Source organism: Liolophura sinensis, chromosome 6, assembly GCF_032854445.1.
Source record: "Liolophura sinensis isolate JHLJ2023 chromosome 6, CUHK_Ljap_v2, whole genome shotgun sequence".
Lineage (NCBI taxonomy): Eukaryota > Metazoa > Mollusca > Polyplacophora > Chitonida > Chitonidae > Liolophura > Liolophura sinensis.
The window spans coordinates 67,843,835-67,868,936 of record NC_088300.1 but is presented as its reverse complement, the minus strand read 5'-3'; the positions used below and the strand labels follow the sequence as shown (position 1 = coordinate 67,868,936).

General features: G+C 38.0%; 1 protein-coding gene across 4 annotated transcripts in view; it reads left to right on the top strand.

Moving 5' to 3' along the window:
- Positions 1–25,102, top strand: part of LOC135469048 (uncharacterized) — a 102,418-nt gene that overhangs the window by 32,529 nt on the left and 44,787 nt on the right. For 3 of the 4 annotated variants that reach the window (XR_010444278.1, XM_064747569.1, XM_064747567.1), the window contains one exon: positions 5,465–8,011. The exons of the other annotated variant lie outside the window; for it this stretch is intronic. The gene's annotated coding sequence lies outside the window, so the exon portion shown is untranslated. Of the gene's footprint in view, positions 1–5,464; positions 8,012–25,102 lie in introns of those variants that run through there. 4 annotated transcript variants of the gene reach the window in all.

Genomic DNA, 25,102 nt, shown 5'->3' with positions numbered 1-25,102 from the left:
ATGTGATTCAGGTGGTCGTCTATATAATGGCACACACCTTTATGACAATTATTGTCTTTTACGTGCATGGCACCTTTGATCTTACACCTCGGTATAACATCTGGCCTTACCACCCATATGATATTTGTGGTCTTCTATACACTGGCAAATGCCTGTATAACACCTGTGATCTTACACCTCAGTATGACATCTGGCCTTACCACCCATGTGATATCTGTGGCCTTCTATACACTAGAACAGGCTTGTATGACACCTGTTATCTTACACCTCAGTATGACATCTGGCCTTACCAACCATATGATATCTGTGGCCTGCCTGTATAACACCTGTGATCTTCACCTCAGTATGACATTTGGTCTTACCACCCATGTAATATCTGTGGCCTTCTATACACTGATACATGCCTGTATAACACCTGTGATCTTATATGTCAGTATGAGATCAGTCACACCTCAGTGTGACATCTGGTCTTACCACCCTTGTGATGTCTGTGGTCTTCACCAATATGACCCAAGTGATCTTGCATCTGTAAGGTAACTGATTTTACCACTGTTATGACATCTGTGATTTACCCCTGTGATCTTGCATGTGTAAGGTAACCAATTTTACCACTGATATGCTATCTGTGATCTTTTATCTATATGACCTCTGTGATCTTGCATCTGTAAGGTAACTGATTTTACCACTGATGTGCTATCTGTGATCTTCTACCTATATGACCCCTGTGATCTTGCATCTGTAAGGTAACTGATTTTACCACTGATATGCTATCTGTGATCTTCTATACACTGGCAAACACCTGTATGATATCTGTGTCGATGGCATAGGGGGCCTCCGTGGCTCAGTCGGTTAGCGCGCTAGCGCAGCGTAGTGACCCAGAAGCCTCTCACCAATGCGGTCGCTGTGAGTTCAAGACCAGCCTATGCTGGCTTCCTCTCCGGCCGTACGTGGGAAGGTCTGTCAGCAACCTGCGGATGGTCGTGGGTTTCCCCCGGGTTCTGCCCGGTTTCCACCCACCATAATGCTGGCCGCCGTCGTATAAGTGAAATATTCTTGAGTACGGCGTAAAACAACAATCAAAAAAAAAAAAAAATCGATGGCATAGCATTAATCGGTTTCATGTAATAGCACAGATCAGGGCGTATTAAGTATGTGTTACACTGTTGGCCATGCGATAGCCGAGTATGTAACGCAGAGTAGTGTCAAACTGTGAGAATGTCAGAATGTTTATATGCTCTAAGGGACTAATAAAACGGCTATGCTGTAATTAAAATGCCAACAGGCAAAGGTGGTACTATTGTATTCTGTTACATCGTCAGAAAACTAATCAGTTTGTTGTGTGTGTACATAGAATATTACACTGTGAACATTTTTTGTTTATCACTAAAGTTAGTGAGTGATTGCCGTATGTTTTTACGAAGGTTTTTGGGATTTGACATGCGTGCTGATTTGGCCGGGTGTCTTTGTGAAAGTTACAGTCGTCATGCATAATTAATGGGTTAATGTAATGGTTATGTTGATCTTATTGATGTACATGTAAAGTAGAAACGTGCTTTGAACGGGGAATACCTTTATCTTGGGGCCGGATAATGAAAGTGTGCCACAGGAGAAATCGTATGCCAGTATCTCTGTGCAGTGAAGCATGCTCAGGTTTCTGGATTGGATGGATATTATTAAACTCATTTTTCACACCATCTGACACGGGAAGCTTTTGATGGCCTCTCAGTGCCACCATGGCTGGCTGCGGCTCGGCTCGTGGAATGCCAGACAAGAAAATGTTTCCATCATGTGGCCTCCTGCCGCTTCTAGGAAACCGCCCCGTCTTCGATGTGACTGAAGGATTTGCTGGACCCAGCGCTATAATCAATAAGTGACCAAGTAATTGGCAATACAGTCTTTTGTGGGGTTTGACTATTTCTGTAATATGCTGATATTCCCTCTCTGGAATTCCCAGTGCTTCTCGCTAACTCTTCTTAATTTGTCAATGGTGTCAAGAATATCAATCCTATGTGTCAATTTCTTAAAAATGAAGTCATGCTCAGGCTTTGTTTGGTTGAGTTGTTTCCCCTTGAGCAAATTTCAAGTGCATTTGATTTTGTAACATATGCAGTGAAAGAAATTCTGTTAGGGTATTAGTCATATTTTTGTGGCTCACATTTTCCGGCCCAACTGGTCGTGTTGGGTCACATGCAGTCAAACATGCACATGATGTCACCCCGGTTGTCAGAATCTGTTTTCAGGGGCACCAGTGTTAGGCATTAGTCATTTGTCTGGTTGAATTCCTACAAGAACCAGTGAAATTTTGCCTTGGCAGGGCTTAAGGGGTAGGAGGGTGGGGAGAGAGAGCGGTTTGTCCAGGTGCACTGGTTTTGTCCTGGGGGATCATCAATCTGTTACACCTGAGGGGGATATGGCAAAGGAGTAGTGCATGACCCTAGGCCTTCAGTATGAAACACTTCATAGGGAGTTGTTTCAGCACAGCAGTTGCTGTGTTTACAAACAATGTTGAGCATGCCCAGTTAACTTTTCATTGGTGACCACACATGCTTTAGCAGACATGGCAGCATAAAGTGTAAACCGTTATGGGTCAAACTTAATGTTACTGAGTTCTATGAAAATGACAAGCCTAATTCGACTGAGTTCTATGAAAATGACAAGCCTAATGTGCCTGAGTTCTATGAAAATGACTTTTTTTTTGAGAGAGAGAGAGAGTTAAAAGTGTTGAATGTCTACTTTCTTCAGGAAAAATCCAGAATAAACTGGTCTCAGTTAAGCATTTTGATCAGGAATGGGATATGAAAATTCTACTTGGTTTTACCTTGTGGTCACAGGAATTTGGATCATATGTATATATATATATATATATATATATATATGTTCGGATTATCCCTGATACCTGACCTATGACCACAATGCTGGGAAATCTGACAGAAAGTGAATTTTTGGATACTTGTGTAGGTATAAATGGGTTTTTTTATTGTTAGGATTCGATGGCATACAGAGGGAAATATCAAATCATCCACAAATCACGTCACCCAGCCAATTTTTACCTCTATAGGTTGGTCAATTTGCACAGCTACACATGTATAGAGTACGATAATTACAGGGAGTTTTCTGTATGCATATCCACCCAAGGTGATTGTGAGTGTAGGGGAAAGTGGCGCTGGTGTCTGGGTAAGCTTTTTTTGTTAAGGTCAGCTGTCCAGTAAACTTGAAACTCAAGCACTTATCAGCACGGTGCTGGGTTTCTCTCAGTCCTTGTTACCATGAGTGATAATGCCTCTGATCTTTGTCATTGTCTTTTTTTTTTCATGTTGTACTCCTCTAAGGCAGTGCTAAGCTTGTGCACTTTTACACACCTCAAAGGTAGATCAAGAAGACCAGCATAGATGGAATACCACCAACTACAGGACTGTTATACCGCTACCCTCAGCAATCCCTTAATTATGTTTTAATGTCCTTGAGCTCTATTTCACTGTACTGACTGCGTTAAACACAGGTTCAAAAAGATTTGGCATAAACCTGGAGGGTTAGTCTTTGTCAAGAGTGTCAGGTACATGATTTATTTTCCTGGCGATCATTGCCACTCCAGCTGTCCCCTCAGTACAGTCGACTTAAATCATAACGCCTTTATCCTGTAGAAAGAGGTCAGATTTTCCCATCGATTCTTCGCTGAGCGACACAGTGACCACTTATCACTATAGTGCCCCAGTTGCGGTCAGTATTTACTGACCGCAACTGGGTCAGTTGTAATTTACTTTTATATTTCCATGTGTATATATACAGGTACATATATGTCAGTATGACACTGTTGTTATCAACAGCAATTTTGTTGTCGTCTGGGGCTTTATAGTTTGTAGCGTTGAAAGGTGATAAACGATAGATATCTCTGTGGGCAAGTTCTCACCTTGTCCTAGCTTGCTATTGGACAGGTGAGAATTCACCAGCTGGCATTAGTTAGCCTTGGATTTTATAGTTATCTGAATCTAGAAAGCCATAACTTGACCTTAACATGACCTACATTTACCTGCCTAGTTGACCTCATACAGTATATCTCTATGTCAAATCTCTGGTACATGTAACCTATATAATTACAGACTATCTATTGCTATCTGTTCACTTGTATATCAGTTGGGGGGGGGGGGAGGATTAGGGAGCTTCCTTCTTGTTTTAGTTTTATATAATGTTCACACCATCCCCATAATGTTCACCCCCATCTCCCATTAGGGAGCTTCCTTCTTGTTCTAGTTTTATATAATGTTCACACCATCCCCAAACCTTTTTTTTTTAAATTCATGTACATTATATTTAAATCAAATTCGAAACAGTTAAATGAAGATCATTAGAACATAGCTAGAGCACAAGTCATTTTCACATCCCTGCAAATTCCATGTCATCATTCTTCTGTGCACTATGTAAACAGTAGAATATAGCATTGTGCTTATGTAACTGGAACAAAATATCTACATATATTTATATGAAATTAAGTAAAGCTTTTAGTCTAAAGTGAGAACATGTGTATAAGCTGTTTTTCATGTACCTGATCCTCGTAGCTGCAAACTCTGTGTGATAAAGCCAGAAAGCGTGTGCGTTTGAACTGGGTGTACCTGAGACACAAGTTGAGTGAAGTTTTTTGAAGGCATTTAGGGATGGCATTAAACAAGCCAATTGTTTGAATTCTGTTATTTTATTTTTAGACCATTTTACTCCAGTTTTGTCAGTTGTCTTATACAGTCACTTTGGAAAGGCAGATTAGCTTATGACAGTACTCATATTTTCAGTGTTGTCATATACTGCATTGTGATGTAAATAGAGGGGTAAACAAGCTGTTCAAAAAAGGTTTACATTAATCTCCACATGAAGGTAGCTATATTTAAAATGAATTGTTCTTGAATGTCCTAGAAACATAAGATATTAGATCCTTGAAAAGTATTTTCTTTTATAATAATAATAATAATAATAATATCTTTATTTATTGAAGGTAACTCAGTCAGTTTGCAGTGAGAGTACTGTGTAAAACACCAATCAAATAAATAAATCAATTTACAATGAAACTGTTCTTCACCATGGCCATCATGCACAAAAAAAAAAAAAAAAAAAAAATACGGGAAACATATGTTTGGGCCATGGGTCTGGAAACTTTGTGCTTTGTAGTGCATTAAATGCTTCCATGTACTTTCAGGGGGCCTCTGTGGCTCAGTTGGTTAGCGAGCTAGCACAGCGGAAAGACCCAGCTGTCTCTCACCAGTGCGGTCGCTGTGAGTTCAAGTCCAGCTCATGCTGACTTCCTCTCCAGCCGTACGTGGGAAGGTCGGTCAGCAACCTGCAGATGGTTGCAGGTTTCCCCCGAGCACTGCCCGGTTTTCCACCCACCATAATGCTGGCCGCCGTCGCTTAAGTGAAACATTCTTGAGTATGGCATAAAACACCAATGAAATGAATAAATAAATCCATGTACTTTCAGGTCACTTTGAGGAACAGTGAGTTCACCTTTATCAAACAGAGTTTGTGGTGCCTATACAGTGTGTGTGTGTATATATGTGCGGACGTCACCGTGGAGATGCCTGACCATGGATATGCTAATGTACTGGTAGTCCCTTCATCCCCTGCAGACTCCCAAGCACCTTCCAGGCTAATGATCGGAGGAACACTTATATCATTATCCCATTAAATCCTAGAAGGATTGGGGTTTTTTAATTTTGTTTAAATACATCCATACATGGACCCTATGGTGTCTCAGTTCTCTCACCTTAATACAGAGGTGTTTTTTGCTGTTGTTTTTTTTACTTAGTTTGTAGCCAAGAAACTTTGAAGAACGGATTCTAATCAACCGTTTAATAAATCGGGGTTTACAAAACAAAACAATGACAACAATGAAATCTTCTGAAATAATTGCTCTGAATGCCTGTGTTTTAAGATAGTCATTGGAAAAATAACTTGAGTTTTCTTTCCATACCTGTACACATGTGCCAGCTGTTCCTTTTAGGCACAATTAATATTGTGTGATTGAGTTAATGTTGTTGTTTGTTTTTTTTGGGGGGCTTTTTTTTTTTTCTAACATAGATTATTTAGTGGCTGTGGTGTTTTTATTTGCTTGTGGCAGAGTAGCATTATTTGTGAACATTTACATACACCTACATCTAGTTGAACTAGATGAACTGTAATGTATATGTTTTAGACTAGTTTTAAATCTTCATTCCTGCTGGAAAAAGTTCCTGGCAAATGTTGTCTACTGGAATGAAAGACTGACTTTTTATACTGCTATTGTAGATGAGGCTTTGAAAGCCTGGTACCATTCCGAGTCACACAGCACACAACCTACTGTATTCAGGACGTTCCAGTTTGAAACATGAGCTGCTATTAGATGGTCTGCAGCCTGAAGTTGGAAGGTTTTTCAGGTGCTTGGTGGTCTTTGGTAGGTTTCCTTTAGCCATGAAGACCTATCAGTGAAACAGTCTGGAGCATTGCAATAAAACAAACGCTGTAATTGTCTTAGATGTAGACTGGAGGGATTTAACACGGTACTATGTTAAATGTATATTCTCATATAAATCATATTCATCTCTTAAATTTGTTGAAGGTTTTTCACTATAGTCTATTTCCTTTTAAAGAGTGGCCTGTTTTTAGCTGCTCGCTACCAAAATTTCCTTTTGTCAGTTACACGTAACAACACAAGCTCTACACATGGATAAGTTAGAAGAGAAATTTTAAAGCTGGATGTTAGGAAATTTTGTTTCAGGAAACAACGTAGTGTATTCGCTGAGAGTGTAGTGTAGGGTGCGTTACTGCGTGGAGTTTGTTCTGACCGCATGTTGGTCCACCTGTTGTAAAACAAATTTATAATACTCTCCACGTCCATTGTCCAGCATGCCACTGTTTTTAAAATAATGATGACGTCACCCAGGGCAATGAGAAAATCAACTTCAAACTCTTCTACTTTATGATGTTAAACAGAAGCAGCTCAGTTTCAAGACCAAAAACTCATTGTCCTGGGTGACGTCATAATTATTTTAAAAAGAGTTAAAAATCATACTGCGGCAAGATCATATACTACAAAAAATAAAATTCATTTGTTACGGTTATATATTATTAAAATGTGTAAACAATTTCAAATATGGCAATGTCAGAAACATCGATATCAGCTTAGATGACTGATGTTCGTCAAAACACGTTGAACTCCGCCCATTGTCCAGCACGCCACTGGTTTCTTAATAATTATGACGTCACCTGAGGCAATGGGTTCTTGCCGTCAAAACCGAGCTTATGGACTTATCTTGCAATAATGTGATCTTCAAACATCAGTGTGTAAAGCTTATGTTGGTACGTGTCACTGACTAAAGGTTATTTTGGTAGTGAGAATGACTGATTTATACACAGCTGAATATCGGTGACTCTCTAAAAGAAATTGACTATAGACGAAACTGCACTGTTTTCCACAGTGTTCTGTTTGCAGCCTTGTTATGTGTTTGAACAGTTTGAAATTACAGATACATGAATATAGACATATAAACAGTGCTTACTGTAATTCTTCAACCCATTCGCATGGTTGCAAGGTGTTTATCCAAGCATATTCTGAAGGTAATATTCAGTGTAGACTTACGAAATTATAATTTTTGTGAAGCCCTGAAATTGGTTAATCCAACCAAATGCGCATAAATTGCTCTGAAAGTTGCCCTTTCATGTGTGAAAAGGTTGAGGAATTGGGGCATGTGTATATAAGGTAAAAGCAGTCGAGATTCTTTGATTCTTTTGACATTTCTCTGGCTAGATAATGTACATGTATTTATCATTTATCAAAGATGGCATGTTTATAGTTTTTTTTAGAGCTATGCAAGCATTTAAAACTTATATATATAATCAGTGAAATTTCCATTATATGTTTAAGAGTCTTGAAGTCTGCCCTGTAGAGCTGTAGAAGGCACAAATCCCATGGGTGTACTACAATTACCACAATGAAATCAGTTTGGAATTTTCAAAAAATGTTGATTAATAAATGTATCCTTCACATACATTTCATTGTTTTATACATTTCTTTGTTTTATACATTTCTTTGTTCTCGAGTTGATATCTGGTAAAAAGTTTTAAAATTTTAATGGCAAACAAATGGATGTTTGATGTTACAGATATTAAAATAGAACTCAAATGTTGCAGTTTATGGCAAAATTTAAGGTGCTTCTGTGCAAACCAGCCAATTAAAAAATATTCATATGCTGATCAATTCCATAGAATAATATGAAGACATTTCAAATAATTTGTGCAGTTGATTTCTTTCCATTTCATACTTGAAAATGTTGACATCAGTCTAATGTGATATCGTTAACATTGGTAATTGCATGTTTTTAAAATATCACCGTGCTTCTCAGGAATATATGGCTCAAGAAAAATTCTGTTTTCCTTGAAGTTCAAAATATACTGCATTGTGTTTTGGAAATTTTGAATATTCAGTCGATACCATGGCTGACGACATGAATACAGATTAAAGTCTGTTGAATCACCGAATGTTTGAGGAATTGTCTTGTAACATTTCCAAAAGTCAGTTGTGGTTACCAGTTAGTCCATTGCAATATGGGTAACTTACTGAGGAGAAACAATGTAAACTAGAATGGATCTACGAAGTGGAGATCCTAAGCCGGGATTCCGGATCGGATCGATGACGTTTTCCCCACCCAATAATACACAGCCCTTGTAACAGCAAGTTTATGTAAACGTGCCGAATGAGGTAAATCTGCTTTAGGACATTCTTTGAAAACGTGCATGTCCTGTGTTTGTTGACACAGATCACAGATTTTTAGCACACATAGAGTACATGTGTAAGACTTTGCACTCAATGATTTTCAGCTTTACAGCTGTATAAGTTTTCTCTCACCAGACCTCCAAATATTGTGAAAAATGGCGCTTTTTCGCGTTTTGATCGCAACATGACGGTCTTTGGACAATTTTTCAAGCCCTGCAACTCCCACATTTATTATGACAGTTCAACGATTTTCCGCACACCTACAGTACCCATATAGCCCTTTGTACTCAGTCATTTTCAGCTCCACAGCTGCAGCGGTTTTGTGTCACCTGACCTCCAAACATGAGCGAAAATTGCACTTTTTTGCACTTTCATGGCAATTGGCGACAAAACCGGGTGTCAGAGAAAGGAAAAAACCACCAGATTTGTCGTCAGAACATCCAACTATACCTAGCAGCCTACTTAAAACCTTGAAATTGACAACATTTTCATCGCCTGACAAATTGGCTAAGATGGGATCGAACTCTGACATGACTGACAGGCGTCAGCAGTAAGAGAAAAGAAAGAAAGAAAAAACAAAGTTTGCACTTTCATGTCTCAATCCGCAACCTGCCATGCAGACTCAATGCCCTACTGATATCTATGCCGTTGTCAGAAAGTCAACACCTGGACCAGGGCACGTGTCGATGTCTGTCAATCACCCTGGCCTGGTTAACGTATAGTACAGAAGACAATGCCTGCACAAAACAAAGCTAAGTTTTACATGCCCTCGTCGTTTGCTGTTGTAGTTAAAATTCTACGCCATCTAATAGAGTTCTGTATAGCTGAATGTCATCCTACAACCGTTTCGGGAGATCACGGATAGTGCAGCCGAAAGCAGCAGGTAAAATACTATAAACCCAGTGCAGTCCCCATCTAACTCCATGTTAAAGCAATAGGATTGTCATCTTTTTCTAAACAAAAAACGGTGTTGTCATTTAAACGCTTCTAGCGAGAAAACCATTGATCGTAGCTCAAATCTGTTGGTGAGTGCTCAAAAGAGCAAGTCTTGGGCTACTATTTGGTACAGGTTGCACATTTCTATCTCCCATAGTTCTCGAGTTACAGGTCATTGAAGTTTCGTAATTTTTTTAGTTTTTTGCTTATATCTCAAAAAGTTACATAGATATGCAAAAAATCAAAGCAGATTCGGAATCAGCAGCTCAAGATACACCAGAATATGTTGGCAACAATTGACATTTCAGAACTTTTTGTGACGTCACAACTTCGACCAATGGCGAGCTTCCAGAGTTTTGACCGGAAGTCAACCATTTTTGCAAACTTTTTTGTATCTTGTAACCTTCTAGCTGCATGTCAAATTTGAAAACAATTGGTTCAGTGGTTCTGAAGAAGAGAAGAAGATTTTTAAAGGTTTTACACAAAATTTGATATGGCGGCCGAACCACGTGACAAAAAAAATGGAGAATTTGTCCCGAGATAATCACCACCAGAATACATGAGCAAAATTTGGGACTTCTATGTTGAACGGTGTAGGAGTTTCCTTGCTAACAAAGTCAGTGAAAAAAAAATAATAATAAGAAAAAACAGAACAATTACAATAGGGATCCCGTTCGGGAAGAACGGGATCCCAAATGAACCTGTGTATATGTCAACCTCACTTCACACAGCAAGCTGATATGATATGAACAGGGGGATAACATCATACGATGGCAAAACATTTTCAAGGAAATTGTTACTGATCCACATCTTGCATTTTAAAGAGAAACTTTTAAGATTTTGCTTCAATTTAAAGATAGAAGGAACTATACTTGAGCATGTTTATGTATGTAAAGTTGGAGTGATAATAAGAGCATGCCGAAGAAATAATTACGGATCTGCGACATCTGCATATTGCCGGGTCTTTGAAAAGTGAAGACACTTCACTATAAGCGAAGACACATTCATCACGCTTATCTCAAAGAAAGGCTTCAGGTTATTGCCGGATCTTTGAAAAGTGAAGACACTTCACTATAAGCGAAGACACATTCATCACGCTTATCTCAAAGAAAGGCTTCAAGATAATGGATCTGTACTTGTGTATGTTTATGTAAGAGCAAGTTGGAGTTACTTCTACAAAAGATCAGTAGAAATAATTGTTGACAAGGCCAAAGATGAGCTTTCAGACGGGGAATTGACTTCTTAAGAGAGGAGTTTGATTCATAACATCCTATCTCAAGCTTCAAGATATTGTCTGAAGTTGAAAAGAAGGAACTGTATGGTGGGCTGACCTCACAAAAACAAAAAAACAGCATCAAAATCTGATGCACTAAGGACTTCACATCTTGATTATTGCAAGCTGAGACTGCATGTGAGGAGGTAAGCTTAACATTAACAGTCTTTATCAGTGTTTTATCGTCGGATTATGCCGAAGGTCAAGCAAGATATAAGAAACATGTAGATGGATTTGTGATTAAATATGATGTTGTTGATATGTTGTTGCTTGCATGAGGGATAACAAGTGTTTTTGGACATGATCTATGAAGTATCAGTTATTCTTTTTTCACAGCGTCTTGTATGTTTCATGTCAGTTTTGCAGTGGGACATTTGAATGTATTTAAAAGACCTTAAGCTGTCAGAATATTAAGAAGATGAAAATGAAAGAACATTATTTCATGTGCAAAGCAATTGGAGTTGAATATTACTTCTGTTATTTAAAAATGTAATTATCTTATCCTCTGTTCATTTTAGTTGTTATAAAGTCTGCGTATATTGTATTTTATAGATAGAGACTCGTAACAGAAGGTTGATAGAAATAAGGTAAGTTTAATATACTGTTTATTTTAATGTAGTGCATTACATCTTACAACAACAAACCTTAAATGCATAATGTGTAATCAGCAATATTGAGCCTATTGCTGTCAGTGATACAATATACCTACAGCCTATTATGAAGATGATTTTGGGGAAGAACACAGTTATAGTTTCTGTGCTTGTTCTGATGCTTCAGAGGCAAGTTGTACTGCGTGGTAATATTGATGGAGAAGTCTACTGCGGCAAAGCATCATGGCAACATTGCAAACTGAGAGGTTGATTAAAGTCCCATGACAACACTGTTCCCATGTGGCTAAGTCCTAAGGCAACATTGTTGTGAAAGCTTGCCCTGGCAATTTACCTGTGCATATATACCAGCTACAGATAGTATTTTGATATGCATGCAACAGACTTAACTTGGAAAGCCTGACATATAGTTAATCAAAGCATGAATGGTTTGTTTAAGTTCAAAACATTCATGTTTTTTCCCAGCAGTGTTTCAGATTTCAGCTATGGTACCATTCCAGTTTATAGGTGTCAGAAAAGAATTGCGGTGCTGGGGTGGGTTGGATATATGTGTGTGTTAAACATGTGTACATGTATGTGTGGTTTTGGAAGTCGAATGTTTATGAGGTAACTCTGATGCTCTGTTGTCGTAAGAAATTATAGGTCTGAAAAACAGACAGTTATTAGGATTTTTTTTTTTTTTTTTTCTGAAATGCATTTGATTGTGCAAACTGTTTAGCCTGAAGACACCAGTTTCGTGATTGCACATGTACTATATTATGTACGTGCTTTAAAACAGTACTCAAAAACTTAGCCTCTCTTTGTTATATATGCATTGGTGATGTGCAGGCGTTAGTTGCATGTAGAACACCTGCTTACTTGAATAAAAAATACAAAACATAATGACTAAAATAACCAGTTTGTAATGTACTGAACTATTGTGGGTGCGATGAACTGTGGGAACATTGAGACATATGCATATTTTTTCCTCATATTACATTGTGTGTATGGTGCATTATTTGTTTCTAACATCCCCAACAGTAGGCATTTTAACGTTATTAAATTGTACATTTCCTCATGCACTGAGTTAATTATTTTTTGAAGTACAGCGATTTTGTCAGTTCTACGGGTGAATCATGGAAGTCGCTGCGCTTTTTCAGACAAATGTATTAACTGTTCTAGTGCTGTACACCATTATCACTTCAACTGTTTTCAATATGGCTGCCAGTCCTTATCACTCATGGATACTTGTTCCCGCATGAGCGTAATTAGGCCAGATCCACGGTTGATATTTTGTAGCTATTTATTTCATATAAGTCATTAACACTCTGTAAACACAGCCCTGCCCTGTAACTGCATGGATACTGTTTCTTTTTGTACTCAAGCAGACAGGCAATGGTTTGAATAATTCTGTATATATTCCCTGGAGAGGACTGACATATAGTCCCCATACAAGGCCTGATGGCGCAGAGATAATCAGAAGTGCACCTAGTACTCTCGGCCTAGAATTAATTGTCAGAACTTTTCACTGTGTTGGTAAACAGGAAATATTGAAGTGGTGTCAGCGGCGTGTCAAGGGATTTGATGTACTCTATATGAAGCGAATTCAAACAATACGATCTGCTTAGTCGTGTTTGGTCAGTATTTGCATATTGTGAGCTGGCAGATGGGATTTTACATGTATGCTTATCCTATCAGGAAACACAAGATTGCATGTAAATTTTATTCAAAGGCTGGTGTGATCTTGCACTAGTTATTTTTTTTTTTTTTTTTTTTTTAGCATAACGTAACAATGAAATGAGATGAAAGTTTTCCCGGATTTATCCTGCCAGTCTTATTTCCTGGGAAAGTTTTATGAATATTTTGCATGTTATTTGGGAATCTCGGAATTTTTAACAGTAATTCTTTGCTTTCATTTCTAATCAATACTGGTTGACAGATTCCCTTGAAAATTCCAGATTCTTTGTAAACATGCTTTTAAACATAGCTAACTTTAATGTTTAAGTGTTGTGTGATAGTCTTCTGAAAAAATTGATGCAGGATTATTTTAGTTTAGTGTTGGACTTTTCACTGAAGAAAATACAGCTCATTATGAATTTTTTGTGTCCAATAAACAGTGCATGTGTATTGTTACTATAAACAGTGCATGTGTCTTTGATTATGATAACAGAAAAAAAAATGAAAACACACCATTGCTTACATTTACTACAGACAAATGAAGAGCTGTTATTTTTTGTGTTGATTAAAGAAATCAGTGGCAGATACTTTGTAATGGCGAAGGTATGGTTGATGCTGTTGACATTTTAGAGCTTATACTACAGGCTTTCTATCTTCTAATGTCACACATGTGCCCAGGTATTTGTGTTTTTGAAATTCTGGAAGCTATGAACACATCAATAATCCATTCTTTGGTTGATTCCTTATATATATATGCTTATGCTCTGGTGGAATGAAATATTGAATGTACTGTTGATGTTATCTGGAATTGAAGGAAAGAACCCTTTTAAAAAAAACATCCTTATCCCATAAATTGTTGAAGCTCAAATTTGGAATATAGTTGTGGCATCCTGCAATGTTCAAGTCGCCTCACATTGAGGCTCATTATTATAAAAGTATATAGCTCATGCTCTTAAAGGAAAAGAGTTCTAAAAATCAAAGTATTTATCCCTAAATAGACCACTTAAAACTATGCATAAATATACCTTCATTTTTTAGATAATAGTGAAAAGAGTTAAAGGTGTTTGAACATTTGAATTCTAAGTTGGGCTTTATGGACCATACAGTCAGAGTTTAGGAACTCTGATGTTACGGCAAGTTTTTCCAACTCTTTTTTGAGAAGGAATTTTTGGGGATGACATTTCAGTACCTTGTAAGGTGTTATTAAAGGCAGAGAAAACACTAGACACATGACCATTTAACACTGTCCAGAAAAATAGTTTGATATATTTACAAATTGATTTATTATATGCAACCATCATAGAATCTGATATTTTAATTACATTTTACTTAGCTGGAAAAACTGTAAAGAAAAAAGGAATAAATTGAACCATTTTCCTGGACAGTGTTTATTGGTCTTATATTGGTCTTATGTGATATAACCTAAATGACCATAAACTTTGTCACATAAATTGCACATTTTTCCTGATTCTGAGAGTTCTATTGATTTTAGAAAGGTGTTTTGAGGTTTGCGTGGAACATGAGATGATATTCTACATTTTGCATTTTGCAAATGCATTTTTGGCTAATACTAGCAATATGCTTTCAATTCGGTGACTCTCTTCCCATAAGTAGGACGATCTGTCAGCAACCTGTGGATGGTCGTGGGTTTCCCCCGGGCTCTGCCTCCCACCATCCCACCATAATGCCGGCCACCGTCGTATAAGTGAAATATTCTTGAGTACGGCGTAGAACACCAATCAAGTTAATAAATAAATCAATTTGGTGACAACTTTGGGTACCGAGGATGTTGCAGTGAATTCATTTAATTATTGATTGGGGTTTTACGCCATACTCAGGAATCTTTATGATGAGAGGAAATTGGGCAGATCCCAGGGGAAACCCATAACCATCAGCAGGTTGCTGTCAGGCTTTCCCCCATACGCCGGGAAAAGAAGCCAGCATGAGCTGAATTTGAACTCGGTGATCACACTGGTGAGAGGCCCCAGGGTCATTGTGCTGCGCCTGTTGAATTTGGGTGGAATACACTGGTGTTAATTAAATCACTGAGAAGTGAAGGAAACTTCAATAAGCTGTTATCATGGCGCTTATATAAGTATAATATATTCAGTATATATGGATCTGTACATCAGCTAATTGCTACAAAATTGAACTCCTTATGCCCTTAACCTAATTCCTCAACCTTTTCAGAGCAGCTTCCAGTACAATTTATGCACACTTACAATTTGATTTTGTAGACTTGGCTAATTTCAGGGCTTCACAAAAAGTATAATTTTATCAGTTTACACAGAATAATTCCTTGAGAATATGCTTGAATACACCAACATATGCCAACTTGTGAAAAGGTCGAAGAATTACAGTAATTAGTATCGATAAAGGAAATATTCACCTGTGCAAAAAAATACATTTTAAATGTATTTGACAATAAATACCGGTATAAACTATAAATTTCAGTTCCTTGTGTAATCCTTATTAAAATTGCTTGCTCAAGAATCCCTCCAAGGCTATACATGAGGATTAAGTATGTTGAAAGCAGTCTGGTATAGAGGCTTCTAACCTATAGTCAGGTATAAAGGCTTCTAACCTATAGTCAGGGATAGAGGCTTCTAACCTATAGACAGGGATAGAGGCTTCTAACCTATAGTTAGGGATAGAGGCTTCTAACCTATAGTTAGGGATAGAGGCTTCTAACCTATAGTTAGGTACAGTGACCTCTAACCTATAGTCAGGGATAGAGGCTTTTAACATGCAGTCAGGGATAGAGGGTTTTAACCTATAGTCAGGTATAAAGGCTTCTAACATGCAATCAGTGATAGAGGCTTCTAACGTGTAGTCAGGTATAGAGGCTTCTAACATGTAGTCAAGTATAGATTTTTTTTTTTTTTTTTTTTTTTTTTTGATTGGTGTTTTACGCCGTACTCAAGAATATTTCACTTATACGACGGCGGCCAGCATTATGGTGGGTGGAAACCGGGCACAGTCCGGGGGAAACCCACGACCATCCGCAGGTTGCTGGCAGACCTTCCCACTTACGGCCGGAGAAGAAGCCAGCATGAGCTGGACTTGAACTCACAGCGACCGCATTGGTGAGAGGCTCCTGGGTCATTACGCTGCGCTAGCGCGCTAACCGACTGAGCCACGGAGGCCCCCTCAAGTATAGAGGCTTTTAACATAAAATAGTTACGTTCATTTTACGTTCAGGACTAATAGTTAGTCAGGTATAGAGGCTTTTAACATGTAGTCAGGTATAGAGGCTTTTAACATGTAGTCAAGTATAGAGGCTTTTAACATGTAGTCAGGTATAGAGGCTTCTAACCTATAGTCAGGTATAGAGGCTTCTAACCTAGTCAGGGATAGAGGCTTCTAACCTTGTCAGGGATTGAGGCTTTTAACCTATAGTCAGGGATAGATGCTTCTAACCTGTAGTCAGGTATAGAGGCTTCTAACCTAGTCAGGGATAGAGGCTTCTAACCCAGTCAGGGATAGAGGCTTTTAACCTGTAGTCAGGGATAGAGGCTTTAAACCTAGTCAGGGATAGAGGTTTTTAACCTGTAGTCAGGGATAGATGCTTCTAACCTGTAGTCAAGTATAGAGGCTTGTGTCAGGGATAGAGGCTTCTAACCTAGTCAGGGATAGAGGCTTCTAACCTATAGTCAGGGATAGAGACTTCTAACATGCAGTCAGGTTGAAGATGGTTAGTATTGATCCATGAGTCAGGTCTCATTTCTTGTCATATGACACATCCAGTCTTAATCAAAAATAGTACAGGTCTCAGATTAGGTTATATAAGGTATGCATGTACATGTGTATGCCACACTCGGCTCAAATGAGTATTATTGTACTCATGACATATACTGATGCAGTCTATGGTGGCCCTTTGTGCCAGTTTGTTTAGTCATCCTTATAATATGCTGATACAGTCTGTGGTAGCCCCGTTGTAGCAATTCCTTCATAGTCTTCCTCATGACACATTGACTCAGTGTATGGTGGCCCCTTTGTGCCAATTTATTTAGACATCCTTGTGATACATGAGCTGTATCAGTCTATGGTGACCCTTATGTGCCAATTCATTTATAGCCATCCTCATAACATAGTGATACAGTGTATGGTGGCCCCTGTTTGTCAATTCATTGATAGTTATCTTCATGACACACTGATACAGTCTATGGGGGGCACTGTGTGCCAATTCATTTATTAAGGAGAGGGATATTAGTAAATGGGTTTGTATATACAGGGCACATGTCACATGTCACAGTATGTACATTGTATAAAACCCTCAGTTTAAATACTAAAAAGCTTCCAGGAAACCTATGTGACTGTGTGTGGGTGTACTGGATCTGGCACGACAGCCCCTTGCCCCATTAATAACACATGCTGCCTTGGTATAGCGCTTCTCGTCTTAGCAGCTGCGGAGGGGAAGCGGGGATAATGGTATTAAATCACACTCAAAATTACAGTGGTGAAGTCTTGCTGAAGGTTATAAATCATGTATATAGGTTAGTGGTGGTGGCAGCTCATTGTGCCAATGGATGGAGTAGCCTCACTATATCTACATTAATCTTCACTATGTGTATACAGTCTGCCCGCATTAGATGCGCCTACAACACTCAGTCTGTCTTGTCTGTTCAGTGTCTCTGACTGTTCATATGGATCCACAAATAAACGAAATGTGTCATTGATCTCATGAACATTGGGACAGGTGTTGCATTGCATCTTTCCTGTACAGATCGAACAAATACATGACAAAGATCATGGATAGAATAATAAATATTTATATGAGGTAGAACTGTTGTTTGTCATTTGATTGATGTAATTCAGAAGTTCAGGAGAGCATAGCAGTAGAATCTATTTTATGTTCTGATCTTTATTTTCCTGCTACAGATATTTTCAAATATTTAAAAGAATCCTGGATTATTCCGAAAAGCACATAATGACAGTTATTTTGATCTAGCTGATTTCGTACACCTGTATATCTGACTGATATGCTATTAATGAACAGTTTTTCAGTATGGCATTAACTACTCACTGATCAAACAAATAAATATAATTGTGGCTTAATATGGTTGTGAAGCTCTCCCAAGAACTTGCTATCTGTGGATTTTTGTCAGCTTCGTTAGCTTGCTAGTACAGAAGAAAAACCCAGGAGCCTCTTACAAATGTGATCATTGTGAGTTCAAATCTAGCCCATGCTGGCTTCCTCTCTGGCCACACATGGAAAGGTCTGCCAGCAACATATGCAGATGGTCACTGGGTTCCTTTTTTGTTTTGTCCCTGTTTCCTCCCAAAATAATGTTGACCACCAACATATCAGTGAGATATTCTTGAGTATGGTGTAAAACTTCTATCGTAGAAATAAATAAATTTTTCATGTTGTCCACCCAGACTGTCATTCCTGGTACGATACAAATTAATGTGTCTAAATAGGCGAGGAGTGACACAGCTGTATTGGAGTGTATATATATCCTGGATTGTTGATTGGTATGGGCTTGATTACGTTAACTTTGTTGTCTCAGTTTTGGCATATTTTCATGCCATATCAGCAGTATATTATGTGCTAGAGCTCTCACATATAATATGTCCTATGTTAACACTGAGTGACATCAGCCACGGAAATGTAGACATCCTGGCAATAACCCAACACATTCTCAGAGCAAAGAATGTTTTAATGATGGTGGGTTTTTTTTTTGGGGTGGGGGGGCTTTATTTTTTTATGAGGTGAACAACAGTGGATTAAATAACCCAAGAACTAATGAAGCCATTATAGGCATATCTCTGAGGGCATGTATGTATCATTGCAAGGTGCCATATAGTCCAATCTCCTTCAAGTATCATTAAACATTAAGAGCTCCAAAAAAATGCTGTTGGGTCCCTTTTTTTTTTTTTTAATCATACAGGCTTTGGTTCTTGATTTCAATATCATGTTAAATGATCTTCAAGAACCCTTTTGGCGCTTAAGCAAACTTTATTGCGTCAAGAAATACATCATCAAAGCGCCTCTCAAACTCAGTAAAAAGCTGTGCAAAGACTTGGAAGGAATGGCTTTCTATTTAGCTGGAATGAGGTGAAATTGTGTGGGAGTCTTGATTCATGAATGTACATGATGGCAGCCATCTTAGCGTAGATCAGATATATGGATTAATCAACAGTTAGAGAGCCATTTTGAAAAAAGGAAAAAAAACAACACAGAATCAACCGTACACAAATGTACTGGCTTGTCACCAGAACAGTTTACAGTGGTCAGCTTGTTTTCTCTATTGATTACATGTAAACATTTTACATGTTCTTGCAGTACCCGCCAGTGTACGTTGTACTATGTACATGTATGAATAACTAGAGATATGTGCATGTAGATCTTTGCTCACTTTTACCAAAAAAAATTGGGACCTCCACAGTCTAGTGGTTAATGTGCTAGTACAGTAGAGCAGACCCACAAGGCTTTCACCAATACGATCCTCTTTGGTCGTACAAGGGAAGGTTTGCCAGCAACCTGCGTTATGTTTGTGGGTTTTACCCAGCCCGGTTTCCTCTCACCATATAAGGCTGGCTTTCGTCTTGTAAGTGAAATAATCAGTGAGTACAGCGACGCACACTCCAATACAGTCAAAGAAATAAATATGCAAAAACTTGCTGGTGGTGTTTTGGCTCTACAACCAGAGCAATCAAAGTTATTTACACAAAAAGTTAAAGACTCATTCAAACATGTATAGCGTAATTAAAATAAGATAATTCATTGTAATAAACTCTGCCTCATGAATAATGCGAGCGACGAGCAATGTAATACAAATTTCTGGTATCAAATTCTAATTTGTCATTTTCTCATTATACCAGATTGCGTCTGCTATCAGCATCTACGTGTTTGTACATGATACCTGTGACTTTTCTGCTCTTGCATATTTTTTCTCGTATTTTCTCATTATTATGATGTGGTTTCAAAACTCCCTCGTTTTGCCTGGCTGTATCACGCATGATGTCTGTGTGACATGCAAAGCCAAACGGGTTGTGTTACATGTTAGTGGGGGTCAGTATGTTCCTGTGCGTGTTTGACAACTTTACATCATGGGGCTGTAATAATCTTGCCGTGAAGTATGTGGTGGAATCAGATGGGCTTTACATGACGCAGTTTCTTGTTACGCTACTGTAGGCATAAGTGCACCTGGGACAAGGAAATATTGCACCATTTATCCTTACTGGCTGGCATTATAGGTCTCGATAAACCAAAACCTATAAACCCTTGTATTTTGTTTGATTGGCCACACTTTCTCCAACTCTTTGCTTTTTTGTTCTTTTAGAAGGCCTTCATTAGAGTTCAATTTTGCCAGTTTTTTTGTTTAAAATAGTCCCATTTGTTGTCACCAAGGAGACTATAGTTTTTCACGTCATTTGTCAGTTTGCTCATCTGTCCATCTCTCTGTCCTATCTTTTTTGTACATTCTTGTAGATGTACTTGTGTTTAAAACACCAGCTTAAACGTATTTTTAAATAATTGAAAGCTATACATTTTATTTGACTATAACAAGTTCAGCATTCTCCTGAACCAATAGGACACTAAATATTTGCTCAGCGATACATTCAGAATGCTTGTTTTTCTATTCTTTTCCCCTTATTTGCTCAGTGATACATTCAGAATGCTTGTTTTTTTTTTTTTATTCTTTTTCCCTCATTTGCTCAGCAATACATTCAGAATGCTTGTTTTTCTTTTCTTTTTCCCTTATTGGCTCAGCGATACATTCAGAATGCTTGTTTTCCTATTCTTTTTCCCTTATTGGCTCAGCGATACATTCAGAATGCTTGTTTTCCTATTCTTTTTCCCTTATTTTCTTGGCGATACATTCAGAATGCTTGTTTTTCTATTCTTTTCCCCTTATTTGCTCAGCGATACATTCAGAATGCTTGTTTTCCTATTCTTTTTTCCTTATTGGCTCAGCGATACATTCAGAATGCTTGTTTTCCTCTTTTTTCTCCCTCATTTGCTCAGCGATACATTCAGAATGCTTGTTTTTCTATTCTTTTTCCCTTATTGGCTCATCGATTCATTCAGAATGCTTGTTTTCCTATTCTTTTTCCCTTATTTTCTTGGCGATACATTCAGAATGCTTGTTTTTCTATTCTTTTCCACTTATTTGCTCAGCGATACATTCAGAATGCTTGTTTTCCTATTCTTTTTCCCTTATTGGCTCAGCGATACATTCAGAATGCTTGTTTTCCTCTTTTTTCCCCCTCATTTGCTCAGCGATACATTCAGAATGCTTGTTTTTCTATTCTTTTTCCCTTATTGGCTCAGCAATACATTCAGAATGCTTGTTTTTCTATTCTTTTCCCCTTATTTGCTCAGCGATACATTCAGAATGCTTGTTTTTCTATTCTTTTTCCCTTATTGGCTCAGCGATACATTCAGAATGCTTGTTTTCCTCTTTTTTCCCCCTCATTTGCTCAGCGATACATTCAGAATGCTTGTTTTTCTATTCTTTTCCCCTCATTGGCTCAGCGATACATTCAGAATGCTTGTTTTCCTATTCTTTTCCCTTTATTGGCTCAGCGATACTTTCAGAATGCTTGTTTTTCTTTTCTTTTTCCCTTATTGGCTCAGCGATACTTCAGAATGCTTGTTTTTTTTTCTTTTCCCCTTATTTGCTCAGCGATGCATTCAGAATGCTTGTTTTCCTATTCTTTTCCCCTTATTGGCTCAGCGATACATTCTGAATGCTTGTTTTTCTATTATTTTTCCCTTATTGGCTCGGCGATACATTTAGAATGCTTGTTTCTCTATTCTTTTTCCCTTATTGGCTCAGCGATACATTCAGAATGCTTGTTTTTCTATTCTTTTCCCCTTATTTGCTCAGCGATACATTCAGAATGCTTGTTTTCCTATTCTTTTTCCCTTATTGGCTCAGCGATACATTCAGAATGCTTGTTTCTCTATTCTTTTTCCCCCATGTCAAGCATGTGTAAGTTGATCTGTAATCAAATTGCTATAGTTTAAATGACGCTCATATCAACTTTACTTAAACTGTTTTTCTTAGAACTGTTTTGCCTTTAAATGGATCCATTATTGTCATCCTTGATCAGTTGTTGTTTTTCCACATAAAGGAAGCTATCAATGCTTTTCACTCCATGCTTCCGTATATCTCTGGTAAGGAAGTTCTTATTGTCTCTGCCTAATGAAACAAAATAATTTAGAAATGCATTTTGTCTGAAATTGCATAAGTGCCTGATTAGAACATGAACATGTATTTGTGTAAGAAAAATAGACAATGGATAGAAATAGAATTTCTATTAATTATTAAATTAAGGGCTGACAGAGAGTGTGATTTAGACTGTCGACATGCCTCAGGTTAGACAGCTTGGCTGAACCAATGAGAGTCCCAAGTTTGCTCCATCATGTCCAGATCTCCATCCGGTTTCCTCTCACCATAATGCTACCAGCCATCGTATATTTAAGTGAAATATTTTTGAGACCGGCATAAAACACCAGTCAAATAAATAGAGATAAATACATTGACCATTGAGAGCGTGAATTATATCAAAGACCTGAATTACACACTGCATAAACTCTAATTTCTGAAGCCTCTCCATGAGTCAGCAGCTGATGTAGTTGCAGATGGAATCTGTCTCTTAGTCGTTTCATTCTCAGTGGTTTGAAGTTATAAAATTTGTCATTGTACCAACATGGTTAAAGGTGTTGATAACATAATCCATTTTTTTTTCCTCCACCAAATAAACCTGGCTGTCCTGGTATAAATGAAATATTCTTGACCACATCACTGAACTAGTTTATTTATTTATTTGATTGGTGTTTAACACTGAACTCAAGAATATTTCACTCATATGACGGCGGCTAGCATTATGGTAGAAGGAAACCAGGCAGATTCCGGGAGAAAACCATGACCATTCGCATGTTGCTGGAAGACCTTCCCACGAATCTGAATTGAATACATGTACAGTTTTGGATTCCCCATGCTCTCACTGTTCATGGATCCATGTTAACAACAACCTGTTGATGATGCTCCTGGGGCCATTAGCGCAGTCTAATATTGTTGGTTAAAAGCCACTTGTCTTCCACCAAAGTGGTGGAAAACTCCCAAGTTGCTATTTGGCTGGTAAAGGTGCAGCTTTAGCAGGTTTGTCAGGTATTTGACAAGAATTGAGAAACCTGTGACAATCTGCTGGTTGCTGCCAGACCTTCCCAGATACGACTGGAGAGTATAAAGCCAGTTTGAACTTGACTAGAACTCACATCACCCACATTGATGAGAGGCTGTGGAATCAGTCCAATTTTCCAAAAACATTTAATATATATTATATGTCATCATTTGTGTTTTCTGTTCTAGTGTAATGATCTCTATAGGTTATAAATATTAAACTCTACTCTGTGTTATATTTATTTATTTTATTTGATTGGTGTTTTACGCCGTACTCAAGAATATTTCACTCATACGACGATGGCCAGCATTATGGTGGGAGGAAACCGGGCGGAGCGTGGGGGGAAACTCGCCACCATCCGCAGGTTGCAGGCAGACCTTCCCACATATGGCCGCAGAATGTTACCATTTGTGTTAACGTGTGTTCTGGTATAATACAACCAAGTTTTAGATAGTTAACTGAACTCTTTTGTCAGTTAATATTTGCTTAATTCTTGCAATTTTTTGCATGTATGTTTTTTTGTTAGTCGTTCCAAAATTAGCACCAAGTCAAGGACTTTTCCATGTAATGTTTAAAGTGCATATAAATAATAGGAACGAAGATGCTAATAATGTTGTCAAGAAATAAATCACAAAATAAGAACATTAGGACATATGTTAACAAGAAAGTGAAATTGTCAAATTGCTCCTGTGAATATATGCATATAATTGACAGTGCGATATATTGGTGAGTCAGTGGCTCCCCGTAGAGGTTTCTTGAGGTACAGTGAACTGTCATGCAATTTGATTTATTCACTTCAATAGCATTCTCATAAAACATATGGCTTCAGTGTGTTGTATTATTTAACTGTCTCCAAAAATGCCATAATTAACGGAGAGAGACAGATATTTCATGTAGTATTTTCTTTTCTTTTTTCAGCATGGCCTTTTGAGTCATCGTTGTACAATTTTAGTGCATATGAAATACTGTAGAATTTTTTTCCCCCTTTTTTTTTACCGGGCTCAGGGTGATTGATTTCTTGTGAATGGAGCATTAGTTGGGATGGTTCGTGCAGTTATTTGGCTGTGGGTCATGTCTCCAATGAACTTTAGTGTTAGCCGATGGCTCTTTAGTGGCAATAAGACCAACCCTGACACTCCCTAGGGAGGAGAAAAACTGTGTGAACTGCCTCAGTAGACTTTAAGCTAGGTCATTATGTTACCCACCTCTGTGATGGGTGATTTACAGCCATTGTCAGAAGAAGAATTAAGGTTCAGCTGTGAGCTTCCAATCCGAAGATACAACAACAGAGCGGCAAAAAAAGAGCTACACAAATATAGCCCTTGAACTTTTCTCACCACATGCTCATGGCTTCATTTCTTGATTCTTAGGTTATCCTAACTATTTGTTATGTTATCAGGGCTGTATTTCATGACATATATCTTGGGTGGTAAATACATTTCTCGACGTACTCTTGCGTTATCACAGCTGTATTTTATCACATATTCTTTTGTTATCATGGCTGTTTTTTGTGACATTTTCTTAGCTTATCATGGCTGTATTTTATGACATTTAGGTTCTCAGAGCTGTATTTTCTCGGGGCTGTATATTTTTGCATATTGTAAGGTTATAATGGCTGTATTTTGTGACATTCTTATGTTATCATGGTTGTAATTTATGACACATTCTTAGGATAACAGGTCAATATTAGGGTTAGATTAATATACAGAATATGGAAGTATTATTTTAGGTTATCATGGCAGTATTGTAAGACAT